Source organism: Suricata suricatta, chromosome 7, assembly GCF_006229205.1.
Source record: "Suricata suricatta isolate VVHF042 chromosome 7, meerkat_22Aug2017_6uvM2_HiC, whole genome shotgun sequence".
Lineage (NCBI taxonomy): Eukaryota > Metazoa > Chordata > Mammalia > Carnivora > Herpestidae > Suricata > Suricata suricatta.
Genome location: NC_043706.1, coordinates 61695620 through 61705693, shown reverse-complemented (window position 1 = coordinate 61705693; position 10074 = coordinate 61695620). Strand labels below are relative to the sequence as shown.

Below are 10074 nucleotides of genomic sequence, written 5' to 3'. Positions count from 1 at the left end.
ATAAACATTAAAAAATTTAAAAAACAAAACAAAACACATCTAGGGATTATGGTTGAAGAACAGAATCTAAATACTATTTACATGGACAATATTACCATGATATAGCTAATGTGACTTGGGAGTAAAAGAGAAATGAATAATGAGAGTACAGACAATTCCTCATCTTTTACAGATATGAATAAAAATATCCATTAAAAATAGTAAATCAATAAGAATAGGTGTTAATGTAAACATAAACCAATATCATCAATAAAAAGGGTGGTGGAGGCAAAAGAGGAAAGAATGGAGAAGATTTTAGAAATACAGTAATTTTTTGGAAATATAGTAAATATATCATTTCTCACAATGATAAAAAACTAAAAGATTAAATATAAATTCCTTGGTAAACTAGGAATAGAAGAGAACTTTTGTAATCCCATTAAGAGGATTTACCCCCAGGGGTGCCTGTATGGCTCAGTCCCTTAAGCATCTGACTTCAGCTCAGGTTATGATCTTGCAGTTCGTGAGTTCAAGCCCCGCATCAGGATCTGTGCTGACAGCTCAGAGCCTGGAGCCTGTTTCAGATTCTGTGTCTCCCTCCCCTGCTCACACTCTGTCTCTCTCTCTCTCTTTCTCTCTCTCTCTCTCTCTCTCTTTCTCTGCCTCAAAAATAAACATTTTATGGGTAGCCTGGGTGCCTCAGTTGGATAATCATCTGACTTTGGCTAAGGTCATGAACTCATGGTTTGTGGGTTCAAGCCCCTAGTTGGGCTCTGTGCTGACAGCTCGGAGTCTGGATCCTGCTTCAGATTCTGTGTCTCCTTTTCTCCCTTTCTTTCTGCCCCTCTCCTTCTCATACTCTCTCCTTCTCTCTCACAAAAAATAAATAAACATTAAAAAAATCAATCAATAAATAAACATTAAAAAAAATAAAAGAGTATATACCCCCTAAAAACAGTACATAAATTTTATCCTGGAATGTTAAAAACATTCTCTTTAGGATCAATGATAAGATGACAATACACACTCTCACCACTTCTATTCAACACTTAGGACTAGAAAGGAAGAAATATTTGCAAATGATAATTCTCTGCAGAGAAAACATACGATAACGTAGCAATCTTGCTAGGTGCTAAAACCATATTAAGAAGCCAGTTGCTTTGCTGCTCAACAGCCACATTTAGTTAGAAATGTTTTCCAAAGATACCATTTTCAATAGCAACAAAATATAAAGCACCTAAGGAAAGTTCATCATGAAAAAAGGTATAAAATTTTATTTTATTTTTTAAATGTTTTATTTATTTTTGATACAGAGAGAAACAGAGCATAAGAGGGGGAGAGGCAGAGAGAGAAGGAGACACAGAACTGGAAGCAGGCTCCAGGCTCTGAGCTAGCTGTCAGCACAGAGCCTGACGCGGGGCTCGAACCCACGAACGTGAGATCTGACCTGAGCCTAAGTCGGAGACTTAACCGACTGAGCCACCCAGGTGCCCCTAAAATTTTATTTTAAAATTTTATATATATATATACATATATATATAATTTATATAAGAAGACTCAAAATTTTAAAGATGTCAGCTCTTCCCCAGTTGACTTATAGATTAACTGCAATTCCATTGACAATCCTAAAAGGATTTGATGGACTCTCAAATTTATATGAAAGAGCAAAGCACTAAAAGAATATGGTGGAGGAATGGGTCCTGTGAGATATGAGGACTAGTCATGAAACAGTCGTAATTAAGAGTGTGGTCTGGGGCAGGCATGGACAAGGTTACCAATAAGAGAGAACAGAGAGCTCATAGCAGACCCACACATGTATGAAACCTTGATTGGTGATAGCAAGAGAATTACAGACCAGTGGGAAAAGAAGACACTGTTCAATATATTGCACAACCAAAAGTAATGGGCCAATTAGTTATCCATATTGTAAATATAAAATGGGAATTCCTACCTCTCACTATATAAAAATTTAATTCCAAGCAGATTAAAAACTTCAATATGAAAGGCAGAACTGTAAAACATTTAGAAGATAATATAAGAATTTTCCTTTTTTATATTACATTAAAGCAGGGAAAGAGTTCGTAAATAAGCATACAAGGCATAAATCATAAAATTCAGTATTGATATATCAAACAAATTTAAAATTAGGAACTTCTGTTGATGTAAAGATGTCTTAAGGAAAGTAGAAAGACAAACCACAAAGTTAGGAACAATTTTTGTAACACATATAATAATCAAAGGACTAATATCAGAGCATTAAAAAAAATCAGGCAAAAAAAAAAAAAAAGACAACCCAACAGAAATTGGCAAAGATACCAGCTGAAGATGAAGAACCAGGACTGGCCCAGGAGCACATGAAAAAATTTTCAACCTTATTAGTAATTAGAGAAATGAAAATTAAAACCACAATGAAACATTAGTTCCTCTCATCTATTGGAATAAGTTAGAGATCTAACAATACAAAGTGTTAGGAAGAATATAGAAGTCTGCCCCATATACTGACATTACCTAGTGGATTCAAATATATCTGCACGCCATGACCCCTCACATCCACTCATAAGTAAAGATGCTAAAGATACTATTTTCCCCGGTCGGAGTGGCAAAGAGCAGTAAGTTCGAAGATTTACTACGTTCATAAAGGTATGCAAGCTTGCATACTTGCTGGTGGGGCTGTAAATGGCCACAACCCAAATGGACAGCAATTTGTTAATATATCTCTGAATTAAAATGTTATATTCTCTTAGATCCTGCAATGACACATCTAATAAATATTCACAAATGTGTGAAATTATGTGCAAGAAAAAATCATTTCAGCATTGTTTGAAATATCAAAATATTAGAAACATTTTCAATGTCTTTTAGACTATAGGAACTACTATGCAGCCCTTAAAAAAGAATAATTGAGGCCAACATGTACTGATATGGAGCAGTTTCCAAGATATGTTCTTTTTTTTATTAATAGTTTATTGTCAAATTGGTTTCCATACAACACCCAGTGCTCTTCCCCACGAGTGCCCCCCTCCATTACCTCTACCTCTTTCTCCCCTCCCCCTTCCTCTTCAACCCTCAGTTTGTTTTCAGTATTCAATAGTCTCTCAGGTTTTGCATCCCCCTCTCTCCCCAACTCTCTTTCCCTCCATGGGCAGGGGGACAGACTGAGTGCAAGTGGAGTAGGGGCAGAGAGAGAGAGTGAGAAACTCAAGCAGGCTCCACGCTGCCAGCTGAGAGCCTAATGTGGAGCTCAAACTCACTAAACAGTGAGATCATGCTCTGAGCCAAAACCAAGAGTCCAATGCTCAACCAACTAAGCCAGCCAGGCACCCTATACTCTTAAGTTTAAAAAAAGTACTATGTTCCACTTGTGTTTTTGAAAACGTGAAACATATATATGTATGTTTGTGTAGGCAAATATTTGTATATATATGTATGTATGTATGTTTACATATATATATGTTTACACACACACAAAATATCTCTGGAAATACATACAGAAAAACTAATATGAATAATTAACTTCAGGGATCAGTACAAGTTAAGTCAGAGGCAAAGTTTAGAGAGAGTTTTACTTTTCATTGTCTACTCTTGTATCTTTTGAATTTTGTGCGATGTATATGACCTATTCAAAAGTAAAGTAACAACATTTTTTTTAATGTTTTTTATTTATTTTTTGAGAGACAGAGAGAGACAGTGCAAGCAGGGGAGGATCAGAGAGAGAGGGAGACACAAAATCTGAAGCAGGCTCCAGGCTCTGAGCTAGCTGTCTTGTCAGCACAGAGCCCGACGTGGGGCTCGAACCCACGAACTGTGAGATCATGACCTGAGCCGAAGCCGGATGCTTAACTGACTGAGCCACCCAGGTGCCCCAAAAGTAAAGTAATTTTAAAAAGTGAAGCTGTCATTGGTGATGGACTTGGGAATCTAGAATCAGGGGATCAGTAGAGTAGGAATATCCACTGCTTCTCAAGGTCAGAGCCAGGCAGCTAGCTAGCAAACGCCAGTGTGAGCAGCAAGTCTATAACTAGTGGAGGCTGCAAGGATAAGGAATTCATACTCCATGGGGGTGGAAGGCAGAAACCAGATGGTCTGGCCCAAGGCAACAGCATCACTCAAATTCTTTATACTGTTAAAAAAAAGAAAACCAACTGAGTAAATTTTAAATATCTTACCAGCTTTATTCAATAATTCATAAATCAGGCAGTGACCATCCAGCAAATAGAAAAGAGCTCTGAAGAGCTGTACAAAATAAAAGACTTTAATAGGCAGAAGGGGGTGGGACAAGGAAGTTATTCATAGGAGCTAAGTGCAAATTGTTTGTGTCAGTCACCTTTCTTGAGGGGATGGCAGAGGTCTACCAGGCAGATTACCTCTCGAGCGCTGACCGGGTAATTCAAGACAGACCGGTTTAAGATCCCACTCCTTGGGGAGGCTGAAACTTTAATTAAGTTAGGTATTAAATCTCAGTTTGTTGACAGGGAGATTAACACAAGTAACTCCATTTTGGGACTGTTGTCTCTTTTCTAACAGTACTGAGCTGACACTTTGTCTTAATCAGGAAGCTTTCATATGACTCCAGGACCAGGCATGGGCACGTCACTATATACAGATAGCCAGGGACAAGACAATGAAGAAAACTCGAAATGGCCAGCTGGAATGGAAAAGTAAAGAAGCAGGAAATTGGCCATTACTAGCAGGCTGCAGAGACATGGTTAATTCCGACAGGGCCACTTATGTAATCTGAGGGGCCTGATGCAAAATGAAAATGTAGGGTCCCTTGCTCAATGTGCCATTGAAAATACTAAAACATGAAGCTTTTTCCTTCTGCAGTCTCTCTCTTGACCTGTAATGGATTTGCTGGGTAATATCATTCTAAGTGAAGAAAAATTAAAATTTTAAATTATTAGCATACATTTTACTATTCATCTTTAGATTGTGGGATGGCAGTTTAAATGCAAATATAAAAGCATTTGACTCATATGCAGAATTACTGAAATAACACAACTCATATTTTGTGGCTCATACATACATAAGTATTTTGTTCTTACGAACAGTAAAAATGCTGCACAAAATTAACTCAACTGTTTTATTTCACTTCTTAATACTCACACATTCTACCAACAATCTCTACCTTCAGCTCATTGATGAATAAGGAAAGGAACTGTGGGATGCCCTATCTTTCCACTTCCTCTGTCACTAATTTCTCTCTAAGTGAAAAGGGAAGTGACATGAGTGAAAAAGGATATGGTTGTGTTCCTTGGTCATTCATGTATCTTAGAATATCATTGTCTTCTTTCTACACTTGAAGCAAGTTCTGGTTCAAATGGAAAATGTGACCTTTCGGGGCTGTCTGCATTCCTGCTTAGACATATACATAACACATTTACCTGTATTCCTTTGCATCTCCTGAACTCCCATGTGCAGTAGGTCCACTGGAGTTCTATGCTCAAGGAGCATCACAAATGCTGCATGCAGATGGGCGTCAAGGAATGGTAGACATGCATATTATATTGTACACATCTCCGCCTCCATTGTCCCATCTGACTTAATTTACAAAAAGCAAGTTCAGAGATAAAATTATTAAGAATTTCATGATGAAGACAGCAGAGCATTAAAGCAGGAACAGAACCCTTCTGAGCCTGAGCGTTATGTGACCGCACAGCTCCCATAACCATAAAGCTAAACGTGTATCCAGGAGTTTGCTATTAGGGAGAAACTATGGGGCACCTGGGTGGCTCGGTCAGTCTAGAGTCCAACTTCGGCTCAGGTCATGATCTCACAGCTTGTGGATTTGAGCCCCTCATTGGGAGAAGCAGGAGCCTGGAACCTGCTTCAGGTTCTATGACTCCCTCTCTCTTTGCCCCTCCCCCACTTATGTTTTCTCTCTCTCTCTCTCTCTCTCTCTCTCTGTCTCTCTGTCTCTCTCTCTCTCTCTGTCTCTCTGTCTCTCTCTCTCTGTCTCTCTCTCTCTGTCTCTCTGTCTCTGTCTCTGTCTCTCTCTCTCTCTCTCTCTCTCTCTCCCTCTCTCTCTCTCTCCCTTTCTCTCTCTCTCCCTCCCTCAAAAATAAATAAACACGGAGAGGTCTGGGAGGTTCAGTTGGTTGAGCATCCGACTTGGCTTAGGTCATGATCTTGTGGTTCATGAGTCTGAGCGCCCCCATCAGGCTCTGTGCTGACAGCTGGAAGCCTAGAGCCTGCTTCAGATTCTAGGTCTCCCTCTCTCTCTGTTCCTCCCCTGCTCACACTCTGTCTCTCTCTCAAAAACAAACAAATAAATATAAATAAATAAATAAACATTAAAAATTTTTTAATCTTAAAGGAGAAACTTTGGATAAGCATAGCTGGCTCTCTTTTGCCAATATTTTGCTTGTCTATTTAATAGTATAATTGATGCTGAGGAGGTACGTTATTAGAGCCATCATACTGCAAACATGTCTGACTGGCAAGTATTACGTTGTACATTTTGATTTCTCGAGGTTCTGTTTATCAGTTCATTATCAACCTGTCTCTATGTGAGAGAACAGAGTGATCTTCTGATGGCTCTTGGTGACACTGCTACTGAATTCTTATGATTATTAATGCAGGATATGAAACTTTTCCCTAAAGGATTAAGAATGAATTCTTAAGTCTCGAATTATTCTTCAGGGAATGAATTCAAGCTGATAAACTCTGGGATTAGTATGCAGTGGAGAAACAAATGGGATATGGAAGCGTGCTTGCTCCCATTGTCACTGCGCAGCTTGTGGAGGACGTCTTGAGTTTTTCTGCATCATTTGTTCTGCTGTGTAAAGAGACCACACAATTGGAAGAAAATGTTTCAATCATTGTGATGCCTGTTCCAGTGAGAACTTTTAAAATATATTCGATTTCCGGTTGTCCCAGAAACAATGTTGGCTCTATTATAGAAAGTGACCAGATACCCAAGATGGGCAGGAAAGTCTCTCCCTTTTTGATAAACTGGATTAAGTGCAAACATTTCTGAAGAAAATGCCCTTGTAAGTGACCCTAGGCAAATCATTTAATTCTTCAAGTATCAAGGGGATGATAACAATAGTATTTAGCTTATGGGCTTTGTGTGATTTAAATCAGGTAAGATCAAGTCTTAGCATAGTGACTGTGCACAAAGAGTGCTCAATAATTGTTAGCTATTTTAGAAGCTGTTATTCCAATTGTTTGTTAAACTGTTAAACTGTTAAAAGTCATGCTGGAGGTAGAGATGATGGCAATAACCCACACACTCCTTTTCGGCCTGCCATTGCTTTTATCCATTAAAATCCTGAGGGATATTTATAGCACAATCCTCTGGGCAAGTCCTCCAGAGCTTCGCTGTCCTGTCTGTGTTCTCCACTCTATTTAGATAACGCTCCTGGACTTTATCAAAAGGCCTAGATGACTGGCAGGCGGAGTAGCTTATTCTACAGAAGCTTTCCCCAGACCCATAACCTGGCACTACAGCAGTGTTACAGAATCTGGTCTGCATCCCTCGGCAGAAGAACCAAGTGGCACTCAGAGATCTTGGAAGGCAGGAGATTTATTTTACACTGGTGGACTCGGAGAGGATCATTCTCCGGAGGTCTGAGCCCAGAGCATCAGCAGAGGGAATAATTTATAGCCTGTTACTTCTGCATTCCTCATTAACGTGTGCGACAAGCAGGGTGGGAAGAAGAACCTGGAAAGGGGAGTCTTTGGTCAGGGACAGGTATTTTCTTATCAGTCCTGTCAGCCATCTTATAACAGACTTTCTCCTATCATCCCCCCCCCCCCTTGATGCCCCTTTACACAGATCTAGTCTGTATTGGGGGCATCATCTTTATTATGGACTGGCTCTTTTCCTTAGTTCCCTAACTTTGCTTGTGACTATTCCTGACTGGTTTACAAAGTAACAGCATTCTTCTCCGAAGAAGAGGCAGATGCCCCTTTTCTCAGCAGTGAAGAGGTCAAGTGCCCATCCGTTCTGGAGAGCAATTCCTGCCAGGGAACTTACTTGGCTCTGCAGGGACACCGTGGAGTCAGCCACTGGTTAGTCCCACAGAAGAGCCTCTCTGCCAGTCCCGACCCCCGTGGCTATTTCTGCCCCTAGGAATACAGGTAGCAACACTGTTCGTTTAGCCTGAACCTTAAGGCTGAAGGTTAATCTAAACACCAACCTTTATCCTGAGAAGTATTTAATCTCTTTTTCTTGAAGTGTGAAGCACATACATCAGTGTAAACACTTCCCCAAAATGGCATTAGCAACCTTACCGGCAGGCAACCCAACAGACCAAAAGAGGTTACATCACATTTAAGCTTTTTAAACCCCTCAGATTCTTCCCCAGAAGGTGCCTTGTTTTTACAAATGGGGCCCAGATTAGAGGCAATCAATACCAACAGAACATCCCATCCATAAGAAGAAAATGAGTGCAAACAGGAACCTCTCACCATTTCCCCAGCTTTCTGGCGCAACCTCTGCCAATCCGATGGCAAAAAGTAAGGACAGTCTATCTTATCAGACCAGTGATTCCTCAAGCTTCTGCTGTGCATAGACCTGTCAGCTTCCAGGGTGTGGCTGGAGCAGGGCTGAAGATCAGACTTGGATCAGTCTTCCAAGTTTGGGGCTCCTCAGGATTGGCCCTCTTGACTCTGCAGTGGTGGACCCACTGTATGGGTCCAGTCCACTGTGGTTTGAGAGGGTCTTTTTCTAGTCTTTGACCTAGACTGAGTTACCTGGTCAGAGGGGGATCCTAAAGAGACTGGGACCCTCTCAAAAGTGGAGAAACCTTGTGTTCCTGGTGTGCAATGAACACACAGGAGGGCCAGGGGCAACAGGTCTGGCCATGGGAGGTCTGATTCCTGACAGAACTTGGCTAAGGTTCTCTTGAGGGTGCGATTCATCTGCTCTACTTTCCCTGAGCTTTGAGGCCTATAAGCAGTCCACTATGAATGCAGGCCTCTTAACTCTGTAAGTTGTGGCTGGTAAGCCAAACCTGGTGGGGCTGTGGCACAGATAAGGGAGGAAGCTATGTTTACCTCCTTATTAGCTGCTATCTTGGCTGCTTTGTCTGCTAGATGATTTTCTCTTGCTGTAGGGTTGTCTCCTTTCTGGTGTCCTTTGCAGTGTAGAACTGTAACTTCTTTTGGAAGCCAGACAGCCTAGAGGAGCTTTAGCATTTTCTCTTTGTAGATTGCCCTATGAATTTGTAGCAAAGGCATACCAGGAGTTGGTTGACTCTCTTGTCCTTGCTAGTGGTGAGGGCTCGGAGCAAGGCATGTCACTGCATACCCTGCCTTTTGAATGCCCTCTGTGATGAAACTGGCACAATCAATGAACAAGGTGAGGTCTGGGCTCTGTAGGGCCTGGTCACACAGAGATGGGTGGCTTGCAAATACTCTATAGGTCACTTCAAATCAGTCATGATTTGGCTTTTCTTCCTCAGAAGGTAGGAGAGTTGCAGGATTCAGCATCTGCACTGTTTTAAGATTGGCCCCTAGATTCTCACAGAGGAGCCCCTGGTATTATGCTGGCGGAGAGCTGGAGAGGCACAAGACATACCACAGCATGAAGGACCTTGACATTTAGTCCTTGTCCCAGGGTTGAGTTTATCTGCCTTCTTAATGAGCAGAACTGTGGTTACAAGTGCCCTAAGCCATGGTGGCCATCCTGCTGCCACTGGTTTGACTTTGCCAAGGGCCAGTGGTCTGTGTGAGAACCCCGAGGGGGAGCTTTTTCTTCTCTTGCACAAAGAAATTAAAAGGCTTTTCTATAATGGGCAGGCCAACGGCTGGCACCTGCCCCAAGGCAGTCTTTGTCTCTAGGAAGGCAGCATTGGCCTCCTCTGTTCAGACAGGGGGTTCTCAATCTGGCCCTAGTACTGTCTTTCCTAAGTATCAATCTTGCTGTTGACAGATCGGTGCCTTTTTGCATGAGACCCAATACCTTGAGTCCAACAGGAGTTGGAGGGGGGCCCTTGTGCCCTCTATACAATTCTCTCAGGTATTGCTGGCAAGGAGGAAGTCATCCATATACTGGAGAAGAGTGCACTGTGTGGCCTCCCTTGGAAAGCTGGCAAGATCTCTGGCCAGTGCGTCCCCAAAGAGGGCAGGTGAGTTTTTTAATGCCCTGTG

At 41.5% G+C, this 10074-nt stretch overlaps 1 long non-coding RNA gene across 1 annotated transcript; it reads right to left on the bottom strand.

Annotated features, from left to right (window-relative positions):
* Nucleotides 1-7605: 7605 nt before the first annotated feature.
* Nucleotides 7606-9224, bottom strand: LOC115295458. Its single transcript, XR_003910406.1, has 3 exons — nt 8980-9224; nt 8392-8529; nt 7606-7642 (listed from the first exon to the last, which is right to left on the bottom strand). It is a non-coding gene; the product is annotated as an uncharacterized LOC115295458 (long non-coding RNA).
* Nucleotides 9225-10074: the final 850 nt, after the last annotated feature.